General features: G+C 38.0%; 1 protein-coding gene across 1 annotated transcript in view; it reads left to right on the top strand.

Moving 5' to 3' along the window:
• The window catches only part of ASTN2 (astrotactin 2), a 1,265,353-nt gene that overhangs the window by 102,807 nt on the left and 1,145,847 nt on the right, over positions 1-16,699 (top strand). The gene's annotated exons all lie outside the window — the stretch shown is intronic.

Consider the following 16,699-nt stretch of genomic DNA (forward strand, 5'->3'; position numbering starts at 1 on the left):
AAATGGCCCTTTTAAGGGCTGGTAAGGTAAAAGAGCTTTGAAATTTATTTAATTTAGAATAGGGTAGGGCATTTTTTTATTTTGGGGGGGTTTGTTATTTTATTAGGGGGCTTAGATTAGGTGTAAGTAGCTTAAAATTGTTGTAATATTTTTAACATGTTTGTAACTTATTTTTTTATTTTTTGTAACTTAGCTTTTTTTATTTTTTGTACTTTAGTTAGTTTATGTAATTGTATTTAATTGTAGTTATTTGTAGGTAGTTTATTTAATTAATTTAATGATAGTGTAGTATTAGGTTTAATTGTAACTTAAGTTAGGATTTATTTTACAGGTAATTTTGTATTTCTTTTAGCTAGGTAGTTATTAAATAGTTAATAACTATTTAATAACTATTCTAACTAGCTAAAATAAATACAAAGTTACCTGTAAAATAAATATAAATCCTAAGATAGCTACAATATAATTATTAATTATATTGTAGCTATCTTCAGGTTTATTTTACAGGTAAGTATTTATTTTTAAATAGGAATAATTTATTAAAGTATAGTGTAGTGTTAGGTGTAATTGTAACTTAAGTTAGGATTTATTTAACAGGTACATTTCTCTTTATTTTAGCTAGGTAAGCTATTAAATAGTTAATAACTATTTAATAGCTATTGTACCTGGTTAAAATAAATTGAAAGTTACCTGTAAAATAAAAATTAATCCTAAAATAGCTAGAATATAATTATTTTATTTTAAAGGTAAGTATTTAGTTTTAAATAGGATTCATTTAGTTAATAAGAGTTAATTTATTTAGATTTATTTAATTAATATTTAAGTTAGGGGGGCGTTAGGGTTAGGGTTAGACTTAGGTTTAGGGGTTAATAATTTTATTACAGTGGCGGCGGTGTAGTGGGGGGCAGATTAGGGGTTAATAAATTTATTATAGGTGGCGACGGTGTAGGGGGGGCAGGATAGGGGTTAATAGGTTTAATATAGGTTGCGGCGGGTTCAGGGAGCGGCGGTTTAGGGGTTAAACTATTTATTTAGTTGCGGAGAGGTGCGGGATCAGCAGGATAGGGGTTAATAATTTTATAATAGAGGGCGACGGTGTAGGGGGGGCAGGATAGGGGTTACTAGGTATACTGTAGGTGGCAGCGGTGTCCGGGAGCGGCGGTTTAGGGGTTAATACATTTATAAGAGTTGCGGCAGGGTCTAGGAGCGGTGGTTTAGGGGTTAATACATTTATAAGAGTTTCGGCAGGGTCTAGGAGCGGCGGTTTAGGGGTTAGTAACTTTATTGAGTTGCGGGAGGCTCCGGGGGCGCCGGTATAGGGGGTAGAACAGTGTAGTTTAGTGTGAGTGCTTAGTGACAGGCTAGCAATAAAGCTGGGAAAAAGCCGAAGGGCAGCGAGATCGGATGAGTGATAACTGTCACAGTCCGCTGCTCATCGCCCCGCGGCTTTTTGACAGCTTTATTTGATAACTTAGGCGTATTTTTTCAGGTCCGCGGCGGCGATGTAAGGCGAGCTTAGGCGGGCGTATTGGGCCGGCAAAGCCAGAAAAGTAGACGGCTTGATAACTACCCCCCCAAGAGTGCATGTGTTCTGCAATATATATTTAAATAAAGAGAGATCAGGAGTGCATGTGTTCTGCAATATATATTTAAATAAAGAGAGATCAGGAGTGCATGTGTTCTGCAATATATATTTAAATAAAGAGAGATCAGGAGTGCATGTGTTCTGCAATATACATTTGTATAAAGGGAAGAATCCAGGAGTGCATGTGTTCTGCAATATACATTTAGATAAAGAGAGATCAGGAGTGCATGTGTCACATGCACTTTGCACTCCTGGACTCTCTTTATTTAAATGTATATTGCAGAACACATGCACTCCTGATCTCTCTTTATTTAAATGTATATTGCAGAACACATGCACTCCTGGATTCTTCCCTTTATACAAATGTATATTGCAGAACACATGCACTCCTGATCTCTCTTTATTTAAATATATATTGCAGAACACATGCACTCCTGATCTCTCTTTATACAAAAGTATATTGCAGAACACATGCACTCCTGATCTCTCTGTATACAAATGCATATTGCAGAACACATGCACTCCTGATCTCTCTTTATACAAATGCATATTGCAGAACACATGCACTCCTGATCTCTCTGTATACAAATGCATATTGCAGAACACATGCACTCCTGATCTCTCTTTATACAAATGTATATTGCAGAACACATGCACTCCTGATCTCTCTTTATACAAATGTATATTGCAGAACACATGCACTCCTGATCTCTCTTTATACAAAAGTATATTGCAGAAGACATCCACTCCTGATCTCTCTGTATACAAATGCATATTGCAGAAGACATGCACTCCTGATCTCTCTTTATACAAATGTATATTGCAGAAGACATGCACTCCTGATTTCTCTTTATACAAATGTATATTGCAGAACACACAGTATTGTACACACAGTACACACAACACGGCTTAGCGCCTAATAAAATGTTTATTATCATGCATTGCAGATCAGATGATGCAGTAATACAGCAGTATGTTGTTGTTTCAGGTGTGTTTAAGAAGAATGTGTATATACTTATTCTTCTTAAACACACTTGAAACATACTGCAACTGCATCATCTGATCTGCAATGCATTATTATAAGCATTTTTCGTCAAGGGGAAAGTGATCTTTTGAAAAATGATACTGCAATACTGCATATTTTATTACTTTATTTTATAAGCCACTGGAGAGAGGGATATATGTGTGAGAAGGTTTAAAGTCTGTCTTGGGCTATATTTCCACCTTTTTTCATGCTCTTAAGTTAAAACCTGTCCTGTTGGGGGTATGTGTGGCCCGCGGTATATGTGTTTCTCCGGCGTATCATATCTAGTGCCTCACTAGCCTCTGACCTCACCGCAGGTTGTCTGTGTATGTGCGTGTAGGTGTGTGATAGAGTTGTCTGTGCATGTGTGTGTAGGAGTGTGATAGAGTTGTCTGTGTGTGTGTGTGTGTGTGTAGGTGTGTGATAGAGTTGTCTGTGCATGTGCGTGTAGGTGTGTGATAGAGTTGTCTATGCATGTGCGTGTAGGTGTGTGATAGAGTTGTCTGTGCGTGTGCGTGTAGGAGTGTGATAGAGTTGTCTGTGCGTGTGCGTGTAGGAGTGTGATAGAGTTGTCTGTGCATGTGCGTGTAGGAGTGTATTAGCACATTATGTCTGTGTGTGTGATAGTGCTGTGCATGTGATCAGGCTGCCAGTGCAGGACACAGCCTCTTTAATCTCCCTAATTGCTCTTTGATTTGCTGTAACAAGGATTAAGGGATTTACACTTTAACTATCTTCACAGGTACCTGCTACCCAAATGCTCCCACTTTACCTTTAGTTCGGTAACCCCTTTTACCCAATTTTCATATACCAATAATGACAGACACAGATTTGGCGTTAGAAAAGGTCACATTTATTAAATTCAAATCTAAATTATGAAAAATGAGCGATCCTCAACTACTAGGATAATAACATATCCTTAATCCAATTTGGATTTGAATTGATAACACAATTCATGCAACAGCATGACGAGAGAACTGGGCGTCCCCACGTAACCAAGGAGCGTGACCGCGCGCAACTCAGGGGCGTCAATTTGCTAGTAACGGGCCGAAAGGTCTGCAGACTAGGAGGGCTTGTGGGTTTGACCGACAGACCAATACCCCGCCCCCGTACCCTACACACCTCCCCCCATTACTGCATTACCCACTTGCCAGGACGCCCACTTCCCGCCACCAAAAGAGGACCCTCTTGCCGCCAACCAAAGCACACCTAGTGACCTTTTCTTACCTTGTAAGGGTCTTTACGATGGCCCTCAGATCTCAGAACAGATCATAATAGCCTGGTTTACATTTTTCCTACTCTTGTCGGATCATAACAGATCATAACAGCCTGGTTTACCTTTTCCTACTCTTGTCGGATCATAACAGATCATAACAGCCTGGTTTACCTTTTCCTACTCTTGTCGGATCATAACAGATCATAACAGCCTGATTTACCTTTTCATACTCTTGTCGGATCATAACAGATCATAACAGCCTGATTTACCTTTTTCCTACTCTTGTCGGATCATAACAGATCATAACAGCCTGGTTTACCTTTTCCTACTCTTGTCGGATCATAACAGATCATAACAGCCTGGTTTACATTTTTCCTACTCTTGTCGGATCATAACAGCCTGGTTTAACTTTTTCCTACTCTTGTCGGATCATAACAGATCATAACAGCCTGGTTTACCTTTTTCCTACTCTTGTCGGATCATAACAGATCATAACAGCCTGATTTACATTTTTACTACCCTTGTTGGATCATAACAGATCATTACAGCCTGGTTTACCTTTTTCCTACTCTTGCCCGATGATACAGATCAAGGCACCAGCATTGTAAGGAAATAGGCGGCCTCACGTGACTAAGAAGTTGTAAGACATAGCAAATAACACAAGGTTTGAAGATCAGGCAAGCATGTTATTTTTACCGGCAGACCACCACTCAATGTCCATCCTTCCTGTGTGACACTATCCCTCCAAGACAGAGACCAGACTAGTTCAGTCCCCACCCATTTTAGCTTGAACCAGCTGAATACTTATTTTACCTGCTCCTGTAGCTCAATTGAAGGAACCAAACCTATGTCGTTCCCACCCAGGTGTATAATTAAGATATCGGGTAGACCCCACTTTCTCGTAGAGATCTGTGCTGTCCCCAATAACTGGTTTCATTTCATCCCTCTTTTTCAATCCACCTAATTCCTGCTTCTTTAGAACTAAAACCTAAGTTTTGCTCCCTGCCTGGTTGCAGCTGTGTGTGAAGCTGCCCAGTGCACATAGGAGTGTCTGATTATCCATAATCTTGTGGCTCTACCTGAAATGGACACACCAAACAACACATTATCACCACAACGTAAACCACAAACCAACTGTCTAAAGCTGCTTTTCTATCCTAGCTTCTCCACTACTAATGAAAAAAACCCTTTTGAACTGGAACCTGGTTAAACTACTACCATTCTTGTGCCTAAAGAACATGACGCCCTTAGCAGGGGCCACACCTAAATAGCCTCTCACATGTGAAACAGGACATATTTACCCCCTGTTGCTTTAGAAGTTATCCAAGCCCCTTTCCCTTCCCTATCTTTATGATCTTCATATGAATATTAGTCCTGATTCTACAGGAATTCCATCCTCAATGCTTCCCCAAAGTCAGCATAAATATCGTCGCAAAAATTGTATTCTCAAAACCAGCAGTACAAACCTTGCTTAAATTTTTTTCTAAGATTTCCAATCTCTTCGCTGACCAACCTCTAACCCTTTTCCTAACCAGGAATCTTTTTTGTCACATCCACTTCCTCCCACAGCTGTGCAAAGGAGGAGATTCCTGCCATTACAGTGCTCTTGACACCTGCGTGCCTAGGTTATATCAAATTGTCCAAAAATATCCTTTTTTTTTTTTTTACCCCTTACCAATCCTTCCAATTTTTCCAATACTTATTATATGCAGTCCATGTCCGTGTTGTCAATGATTGTCTGACCAAACCATTGATTACCTCTAATTGCTCCCAATCTGCCAAAGATAAATGGGGCAATTAGGTGCAAGCTTCCTAAAGGCCTCCCATTTAAACCTTGATAAAGCATCAGCTACGACATTCTTAACTGCTGGTATGTGTTTATAACTTTATATTATGCTCTAAACATTTTAAAACTAGAGGCTGCATGAATGCTATGGCCTGAGGGGAAGATGCTGATAGGTTATTTAATACAATTACAACTCTTCTATGTCAGACTGGAACAAAATGCTTTTGTTAGCCAATTCTTTCCCCCATAGTTCTATCGCTGTCACAATTGGGAAAGATTCAAGTAACACCAACCCTTTTCATGCCAAGCCTGCGGCCACTTACCCACGCATCTTCTGCCATCCAAATAAGCCCCAAACCCTGCACTTCCTGCAGCATCTGTATATAACCGGATTTCATTAGCTGTCACCTTCTGCTCCCAAATCCTGATGCCATTAAAACTACTTAGGAAATTATCTCATAATTTTAAATCCCCTTTTTATTGACTGTTCAGTCAAATCATGTGACTAGGCTTTAAAACCCCTCTGGTACTCACTTCCAACCTTCTTTTAATGATTCTTCCCACTGGAATCACCCTGCATGCAAAATGTAACAGCCTCAGTAATTTCTGTATATTCCAAGTGATACCTTCTTTTATAAATCACCTGCCGTATGGCCTCCCTTATCTTCACAACCTTATCTTGGGGCAATCTGCAATGGGGATTACTGAATAACTCTAAATGCCTAGAAAGAATAACTTAGAACAGGGACCCTCTGATTTGTCATCTGCCACTGGAACACCCATCTCATTTTCAGCAGTACATTAAGAACTCTATCACATTCTCCTGTACCCTTTCTACCTACTACCATGAAGTAATCAAGGTAATGCACGATACTACTCTCACCTGCCATTCTCTCTACCAGCCAATGCAAAAGTGCTGGACATTTCAAAATCCACACAAGATATAGCGCACCCCATAGGCAGATATTTGTCAATATAAAACTTGCCCTCAAATTTGCATCCCATCAAAACAAACTTTTGGCTTTATAGGTAGTAATCTGAATGCAGATTCTATATCAACTTTTGCTAAATCAGGACCCAGCCTGCCAAACTAACCAAATTTACTGCCTGGTCAAATGCTGGTAGGATACTGATGCATCATTTACTGACTGACCCTTAGTGTAGGATAATCGCTGAATCATTCAGAATTTACCGGCCTCTTTTTTGGTAACCACTCCCAAAGATGATTTAATCAAATTCTTTAGCTGTTTTTCATTAAAGGGGGTCTGCCATCCTTCCTAAGGCTACCTCCTTCCCTAGTTTTTCTCTCAAAACTTCTGGGAGTTTGTAAGAACCCCCCATATGCCATGTAACAATCAGCGATCAAATGCAAATACCTCATCATCCCTTTTGTCTGTGCATAGAAAGCAAAACCTATAACCCATTCAGGGCCTTCTCAGCGTTTTCCACTAATTTTTGTCTTTAAATGCCTAGATAACGGCAGCAACCTTGTTGCTGAGACTTCATCATCTGCATCATATTCCTGATCAGATTGTTCTGTATCCTTATCCTTTAAACCCCCGTTCTCTCCCCTCCATTAGATATTTTGCTTAATAGAATATTTCAGCTGTGTATTCAATAAATATGAGTACAGTTTAGGAGTGCCCTCCCAATGAGATTATTTATGGATTATGAATATTAATAAACAATAAAATTATTGTCAGCAATACCCCAATTCATATAGTAGAATCTTAGCAGTGCACCCCAGAAAATTGTTATATAATTCCAGAAGCGCACTCCAAAATCACACTATTGAGATATTTAATAATTAATGACAACAAGATTACTATCAAATATCAATATTTAATCCCAAATTAAAATATTTGCTTATTTCTGAACAGGTTGTTTTTATAAACACAGTGATTATATGTATACAGTAAATAGACTATTGGTTATGACCATATATATAAATTGATTATTACCATATAAAAATTATAATATAAAGTAAGGTTAATTAGATTAATTAATATTCAATTAAATCGCCTGTATCCTGGATATGGTCACGTTATTATTAGGAAATGACTTTACCTCAAAATGACTTAACTATAAAATATCACCATTTAATGTTACTAGATAGAACAATTTATGATTAGCCAGTAACCTTAACAAATTTGGAATATGGTTTATATAACATATAGCTAGCAAATATTAAAGCTACTATAATTTCCAGGAGGTATAATTTAGCTATCTAACCAAAATAGTTATATATGACTTAAATTAGGGCTCAACAAACCCAGGAGCCTGAGAGCCACTGGCTCCTAGAATTTTTCCCCCCGGCTCCTAAAGGGTTATTATCCATATATCTATATACAAATCTAACTGTCTGGCTCCAGAAGATATGCCTGGCTCCTAAATATAATTACTGGCTCCTAATTTTAAACAAACTTGTAAAAAACACTGACTAAATAATCAACCAGAGCATTTTATACCTTATTAACAATTCAATATATCAACAAGTACAGCATAATGAGTCCGATCTGCCACAATCAATTTCAAAACATTTACCAGTAACTAAAAATAGCTTATGAGTATAAAAAACAAAAACCCTTTCTGCATATTTTATTACTTTATTTTATAAGCCACTGGAGAGAGGGATATATGTGTGAGAAGGTTTAAAGTCTGTCTTGGGCTATATTTCCACCTTTTTTCATGCTCTTAAGTTAAAACCTGTCCTGTTGGGGGTATGTGTGGCCCGCGGTATATGTGTTTCTCCGGCGTATCATATCTAGTGCCTCACTAGCCTCTGACCTCACCGCAGGTTGTCTGTGTATGTGCGTGTAGGTGTGTGATAGAGTTCTCTGTGCATGTGTGTGTAGGAGTGTGATAGAGTTGTCTGTGTGTGTGTGTGTGTAGGTGTGTGATAGAGTTGTCTGTGCATGTGCGTGTAGGTGTGTGATAGAGTTGTCTATGCATGTGCATGTAGGTGTGTGATAGAGTTGTCTGTGCGTGTGCGTGTAGGAGTGTGATAGAGTTGTCTGTGCGTGTGCGTGTAGGAGTGTGATAGAGTTGTCTGTGCGTGTGTGTGTAGGAGTGTGATAGAGTTGTCTGTGCGTGTGCAAGTGTATTAGCACATTATGTCTGTGTGTGTGATAGTGCTGTGCATGTGATCAGGCTGCCAGTGCAGGACACAGCCTCTTTAATCTCCCTAATTGCTCTTTGATTTGCTGTAACAAGGATTTGTGCTTGTTAAACACTTGCAGGGCTCCATGTTAATTATTACTGTCCGTGCACTGTGCTGAGCGACAGCTGACAAGGCTCAGGCTGCGCTGTACTACTGTACAGTCTAAGCTTGTCTATTAACCCCTTCCAGTCTGAATAAGCCTGTGCTTCCAATGATAGGCAGCTAATGATATTTCTCTATGCCCAGGTCCTTCCTCTGTTAGGGCCATTACCTTCTCATAAAACAGACCTGAAAATATCAAATATGTTTCTAGGAACCTAATTGCTTTACAAATGACCAGGAATAGTGAGGTTTATATGAAACAATTATTGGAATGATAGAGAATGCTTATATTACAGTTTACAGGAAGTTAGAGAGTATAGCCCAATAAAAGGAGTTCTATAGAGGGGTCGTACAGAATAGGAAGAACGTTTTACTGAAATATAATACAAAACCCATGTACGTGTTTACAAGGACTGATATTAATATACTTTCAATGTTGTCCCTTCATACTGCTTCAGGGTAACCCCTCAAATGATATTTCAGATGTCTGTTGATTTCTGCAGACCACCTAACACCTATCATATGTTAACTGTGGATCTTGACGCAGCTGTATAAATGTGTTAATTAATTTACAATGGACAATGACTTCTTTACTATAAAAATATGCACCTATTTCATACCGTAACTATCCTATTATCTGGTTGATGGTTTGTTAACATTGATGGATGATCCACACATGGATTTTGAGCTGAGATGACCAATAGATGGGAAGTTAACAGCTTCCTAAATTGTATTTCAAAGTCCTTCTTAAAGATATAATAAGAAAAGTTTCAAGTGTAATGTGATGATTACAATTCTTATCATGATTACTTTGTTACAGTTAAAATTGCCACCAAATATGAAACCTTTAGAAGCAAATGAGGTTTAACCAACTGGAATAAAATGTTCCTTTCTGCTTTAACCTGTGATGCATCAACATGAATTATTCTGTAACCTAAACCATCAATAATACCATCTATAATTAAGCATCTACCCATAACCTGTTTAATTATTTCTTCCACTGTAAGATCATCACATTGTGCATAATTATCTGTACCAGAATGCCAGTATGACAGCTCTTCTGTGCAGTCTCAGTAGTGCCCTAAACCTATTTAACTACAAAAGAACAAACACTAGTGGCAGTACGTGTTCTTCTGTGATGCCTTAGTATTATGTTAATATGTCAGTCACCATTCTAGGTGCCATCTTTATTATATGTTTTCTCAGCTTCATCATAAACATGCCTATGTCAGCCACGGCCACAACTTCAGGATATCAGAATAAGAGTGATTGCCACGCGTGTTGCTTGGCCAAATGAAACTATTTCCATGTGTTTCCAGTTTTTTGCCTCTCTGAAGGGTTCCCAAAAATGATTCATGTTCTGAGATAGCTTAAACTGATACAAGTTGTTTGTCAGACAGGATACTGGATTAGAGCATACAAATGATCAGCTAATAATTTCCCTGATATTCAATATCAGTAATGTCATTATCAGGACCAGTATATATCATCTGCAGAGCATGTTTTCTTTTAGGAATATCCCATCCAGATTGTATTACACTAGATTTTGTGCTGCACAGTCAATACTCTGTGTTTTTGTGCTTGCAGAGTGCTGTCTATTACAGGTTGCAGGCTACTGGTTCTGGGTTTTGCAGAACACTCAGTACTTGTTTGTGCAGTTCCTGTGCTCAGGTCATTGTCACTCAGGGAATGGATTCAGTTTGCTTTGCACGCTGCAGTCACTTTGCACAAATGACTCTGGTCTCATATGCAGCTTCCCAGTGTCACAAGAACCTTTCAGTATTTTTGCAGATACACAGTTTATCTCTAAGGTGCATAAAGGGACCTTACACTGCTGGGTACAACTACATAGGGACAACTCACCGTGCTATTGATTTTCCTCTTGTACCGGCAGCTCTCTTTAAAGCCATTTAACCCATTACAGAAGTCATTTAGTAAAGCTCTTACACTGGGCGCCGCCATCTTGGTTTGCACGTATTATTGCACCCTGTGACAGAAGCACTTTCACAGATAAGTGACGTCGGCTTTTTCACAGCTGTACATGGCACTTTGGATTAACTTGCACAGTAGAAAGCAGAAGAGTTACATTGTTGCATTTTTGTTACACAGTTTACATAACAAATATAAAACGCCTTCAGGAATAATATATAGAAATGTAGCCGCTGCAAAACTGTACAACTCTTGCTCTGTATTGTGCAGCTAATCTTGTCAAGAAGACAACGTCACTGTTCTGTGACTCAGCGCCACTTCTGTCACAGGATGCAATAACACTTCAATTCCAAGATGGCCGCGCCCAGTGTGAAGCTGCAGAAATTCACTAATTGGCACTTGAGATGGGATAAAATATGAGAATAGCGTTAAATACAGCTGCAGATACAGGAGGGATAAAATAGCACGGTGAGTAGTGGATTTATTATTTATTTATAAAATATTTTACCAGGAAGGATACATTGAGATTTCTCTCGTTTTCAAGTATGTACAATAAAATACAAAAACAATATTAATAAACAATATTACAAAATGTAACATAGAATAGGTAGGAAATATACAATCAACCATAACAGGTGCATTCTGTATTAAAATACGTAGAGAGGGCTCTCTTAAAGGATTTTAGGCTAGGGGAAGATTTGAAAGTGGGCAGATTTAAATCTGCCAATCTGATTTTTCCTACCTTAATTCCAATTGGCTGATAGAATCCTATCAGCCAATCGGAATTTGAGGGACGCCATCTTGGATGACGTCATTTAAAGGATTTTAGGCTAGGGGAAGATTTGAAAGTGGGCAGATTTGCCTTTTGATAGAACAATTTTGCAATATACATTTTTTTAATGCTTTTTTTAAAAGTTGTCCTTCCTATAATAACTATAAAAGTGCACATGGCTGACCGTTGAGGCTGTAGGTTGCATCAGTAAGCTCACTGGTGACATTACATAAAAGTGCACATGGCTGACCGTTGAGGCTGTAGGTTGCATCAGTAAGCTCACTGGTGACATTACATAAAAGTGCACATGGCTGACCGCTGAGGCTGTAGGTTGCATCAGTAAGCTCACTGGTAACATTACATAAAAGTGCACATGGCTGACCGCTGAGGCTGTAGGTTGCATCAGTAAGCTCACTGGTAACATTACATAAAAGTGCACATGGCTGACCGCTGAGGCTGTAGGTTGCATCAGTAAGCTCACTGGTGACATTACATAAAAGTGCACATGGCTGACCGCTGAGGCTGTAGGTTGCATCAGTAAGCTCACTGGTGACATTACATAAAAGTGCACATGGCTGACCGTTGAGGCTGTAGGTTGCATCAGTAAGCTCACTGGTGACATTACATAAAAGTGCACATGGCTGACCGCTGAGGCTGTAGGTTGCATAAGTAAGCTCACTGGTGACATTACATAAAAGTGCACATGGCTGACCGCTGAGGCTGTAGGTTGCATCAGTAAGCTCACTGGTGACATTACATAAAAGTGCACATGGCTGACCGCTGAGGCTGTAGGTTGCATCAGTAAGCTCACTGGTGACATTAAATAAAATCATATGTGCATATGGCCTTCTGCAGTAGTGACAGCGGGTCATATGCATCTTAACAAAATAATGTTCTCTAATTGTAATTACCGTGCACTGCTGCATTTAAAGGGACATGAAACACAGTTTTGTTCTTTCATGATTTAGATAGAGAATATCATTTAAAAAAGTTTCCAATTTACTTCTATTATCAAATTTGCATCATTTTCTTGTTATTCTTTGTTGAAAGAATATCTAGGCCTCCATTACATATAGAGCGTCACCTGCAAAAGCCGGTGACGCCATATTTTGGACGTTTTTGGTATCCTATATACAGCGCCGCATATAAATGCGGCACGTATATTTCACCGTCGCTCGCAATTTTTACTCCCATAAACTAACATGGGACCGCGTCGTTAATCGGTATCCAATATCCAGCGCAAGGCCTTACGTGGCGAAAATGGAGAAATCTTACTCCATTTTCACCTCGCCATAAAAAGCAGCCGTAGCAGGCCTTGCGCTGAGTATGGGAGCACCGTAACTCCCTAAAATGCCTGCAAAAATAAACTAACACCTAACGCATGCGCAATGTCTATCTACCTGTCAACCGCAATCCCCCACCGCAATAACTAATAAACTGAATTAACCCCTAAACCGCCATAGCCCACATAGCCTATTAAATCTATTAACCCCTAATCTGCCGCCGACAACGTCGCCGCCACTATAATAAAGTTATTAACCCCTAAACCTAATTCTAACCCTAACCCTAACACCCCCCTAACTTAAATATTATTTAAATAAATCTAAATAATATTACTATTATTAACTAAATTATTCCTATTTAAAACTAAATACTTACCTATAAAATAAACCCTAAGATAGCTACAATATAATTAATCATTATATTGTAGCTATTTTAGGATTTATTTTTATTTTACAGGCAACTTTGTATTTATTTTAACTAGGTACAATAGCTATTAAATAGTTAATAACTATTTAATAGCTACCTAGTTAAAATAATTACAAATATACCTGTAAAATTAAACCTAACCTAAGTTACATAAAAAATGGAGATAAGGGAGCCATTTACCAATATTTTAGCTCTGTGTAGTAATATCAAACTAGAGGTGCAGACCCTATATAAGTATTACAAACTATTATAAATAGGGAGAAAATAAGGAGAAGTAGTCCTTATAAAAAGATAGGGAATTCAGCACTCTGATATACACATTTAAAGAGATAGAGATATAAATATCTCAAGGTATCAACCTAAGTATTAAGATAAATAGAGCAGAGTGTGGAGCCAGGTGGAAACCCAGAATAAAGACTTGACAACTAGCATGCTTGCAAGGCACTCATGATTTTATTATTTACAAAAAGCAACAAAATTCTTAGTAAAGGTCATGTGACCATAAAGGTAATTTGAAACAAAATGTAATCAAAAATATGAGCTAAAAAGCTAAGTGAGACGTCTCATAGGAAAATAAAATGGCTAAATATAATAGTGACAATGCAACACCTCTATTAGAGGACAACCCCAAAAGAAAGAGTAATATGAGGGTAATGTTGTCATAATAATATAATGAGGATCTATGCAGTTCACTTAAACATTGAGCCAGAATAATACAATCACAAGAATACTTTAGAATGCATATTTTTCAATTTGGAGTGAAATATAAACACAGGAAAAAGCTTTGCACAATCATATGCAGCATGCAACTATACCAAGTCTTAAAACACAACACCAACATCAGAGGACAGTCCCAAAGTTAAGGGTCAATACTGTCATGATTTAAATATAGGATCTATGTGTTTTAAAGATGGGTATTGTATAGTAAATTTTGCATAACTTCTGACAAACAGGATATTAGTAAAGCAGCAGCATTAAGCATGAACACATCACAATTTAAAGGAAGTCCTTCCAAATCTGTTGAAAACAGGCATCCACTTGTATTGCGGGAGGAAAAAATGAAGTAAGTTTCCACTGCCTGTAAAGAACATCACAGTCATAGCATGCACTCACAGCCTTTGCAATGTAAATCAAGCACAGAATCCTTGGTAAGAAGCTGCAAATCCGGTGAATGTTCCTGTGTTGCACAAGATGCAAAACAATTTAATAAATCACTCCAGCAAGCTGCAATTCTTTGAGGTGTAGTAGGAATTTCCAAAAGACAGGCGTCTCATCAAAGCAATCAGCTGTTACAACTGCCTACACGTGTTTCATCCCAATGAGTAGCAGGGACTCCTCAGGGCTAACCTCATCAACCTAAACTCGGCCTTTTATAGGCCATATTGGGATACGCCTCTGGGAGTTTCAAAAAACAAAAAGTGTATATATACAAAGTGACATTTCATATATAAAATATATTTACAAAATAATAATATTAATTCAAAAATAAAAAACATGGTGCTCAGATGCGCATGCAATTCGTTAAAATATAACTAACAGCCGAATTGAGAAAAATGAGAGCTCCCCCAACGATGCATTGGACACATAGGGAGGGTCAGAAAGTTACACCTAACAAGACAGTTTGTTATTTTTTATAAACTAAAAGTCAAATTAAACTAGTATTAACCCATTACTCTAAACGCTATAACCTCTATATAATGAATATCCAACAAATGTAGATCTAATACCTTTAAAGTTAAATATACTTATTATCCCAATGTATTTAAGTATTCTTAAAATTATTATTAGCAGTCGAAAATTTGGAGCTAAACTAGTTATAATGATAGCAAAACAAAGTCATATTAGTTTAATGACTATTTTATATTGAACATAAGGGATCGAACCCAGGGTCTAAAGGGTCTATATATCTTAATGACTTAACAGAACCACAGTCCTAATCCACTAGCCTAAAGGCACAGTCTAGAACAAGAAACAAACTTTATAGAAATGATGCAAACTCGAGTTTTTCATTTAACCCAAATGGGGCACAAGTATGTAAGCGATAAATCCAACCAGTTTCCTTCTGGAGAAGACATTTGTCTTGATCACCTCCTTTCTTATGTGACAAACCAGTATCAATTCCTATGAACTTTAATAGTTCAAAATCTGAATTGTGACACATCTGAAAATGACGTGCAACACTACTAGTATCTTTGTTATTTTTCACGTCAGCTCGATGTTCTCTCACCCTGTCGAGAAACTGGCGCTTCGTCTTCCCTATGTAGAACATAGGGCAAGGACAGTATAGCAAATAAATTACCCCAAAAGTTTGACAATTGATTGGGTAATTAATGCGATACACTTTGCCACCTGTAGTAAAGGTTTCAGTCCTTGTAATAAAACTGCAAGAAACACACTTTCCACAAGGAAAACTACCCTTGTGTGATTGGTGTATAGTGAGCCAATTCTGTTTTGGAGTTTTAACAAAGTGACTTCTGACCAAGCAGTCTTTCAAGCTCATAGCTTTTCTAGCGGTAAGTAGGGGACGATCACCTACTTTTCCTGCCAGTTTTTTGTCTGCAAGTAAGAAATGCCAATTTTTACTTAAGATAGAACGAATTTTGTCCCAGTGAGAGTTAAATTGTGTGATAAATCTGACATGGGTATTTTCCAAGCTCTTTTCATTTTTTGAGAAGAGAATTGTTTCTCTTTTCAACTTTCTAACTCTACTGAGTGAACTCAGGACCAATTTTTTGGAATACCCGCGAGCCAAAAATCTTTCTTTCATCCTTATCGCATGATATTCAAAACTTGAATTTGTGGAACAAGTTTTGAATATCATGCGATAAGGATGAAAGAAAGATTTTTGGCTCGCCCCCAACATTAAAACCCACCACCCACACCCAACCTTACTCTAAAACCCACCCAATCCCCCCTTAAAAAAAACCTAACACTACCTCTTTGAAGATCACCCTACCTTGAGCCGTCTTCACCCAGCCGGGCTTGGGTGATCTTCAATGGGGTATTGTTAGGTTTTTTTAAGGGGGATTGGGTGGGTTTTAGAGTAAGGTTGGGTGTGGGTGGTGGGTTTTAATGTGGGGGGGGTTGTATTTCTTTTTTTACAGGTAAAAGAGCTGATTACTTTGGGGCAATGCCCCGCAAAAAGCCCTTTTAAGGGCTATTTGTAATTTAGTATAGGGTAGGGCATTTTATTATTTTGGGGGCCTTTTTTATTTTATTAGGGGGCTTAGATTAGGTGTAATTAGTTTAAACTTCTTGTAATTTTTTTATTTTCTGTAAGTTAGTGGGGGGGTTTTGTACTATAGTTTATTTTATTTAATTGTATTTAATTTTAGCTAATTGTAGTTAATTTATTTAATTAATTGAATGAAAGTGTAGTGTTAGGTGTAATTGTAACTTAGGTTAGGTTTTATTTTAC

This window comes from Bombina bombina, chromosome 12 (assembly GCF_027579735.1).
Source record: "Bombina bombina isolate aBomBom1 chromosome 12, aBomBom1.pri, whole genome shotgun sequence".
Lineage (NCBI taxonomy): Eukaryota > Metazoa > Chordata > Amphibia > Anura > Bombinatoridae > Bombina > Bombina bombina.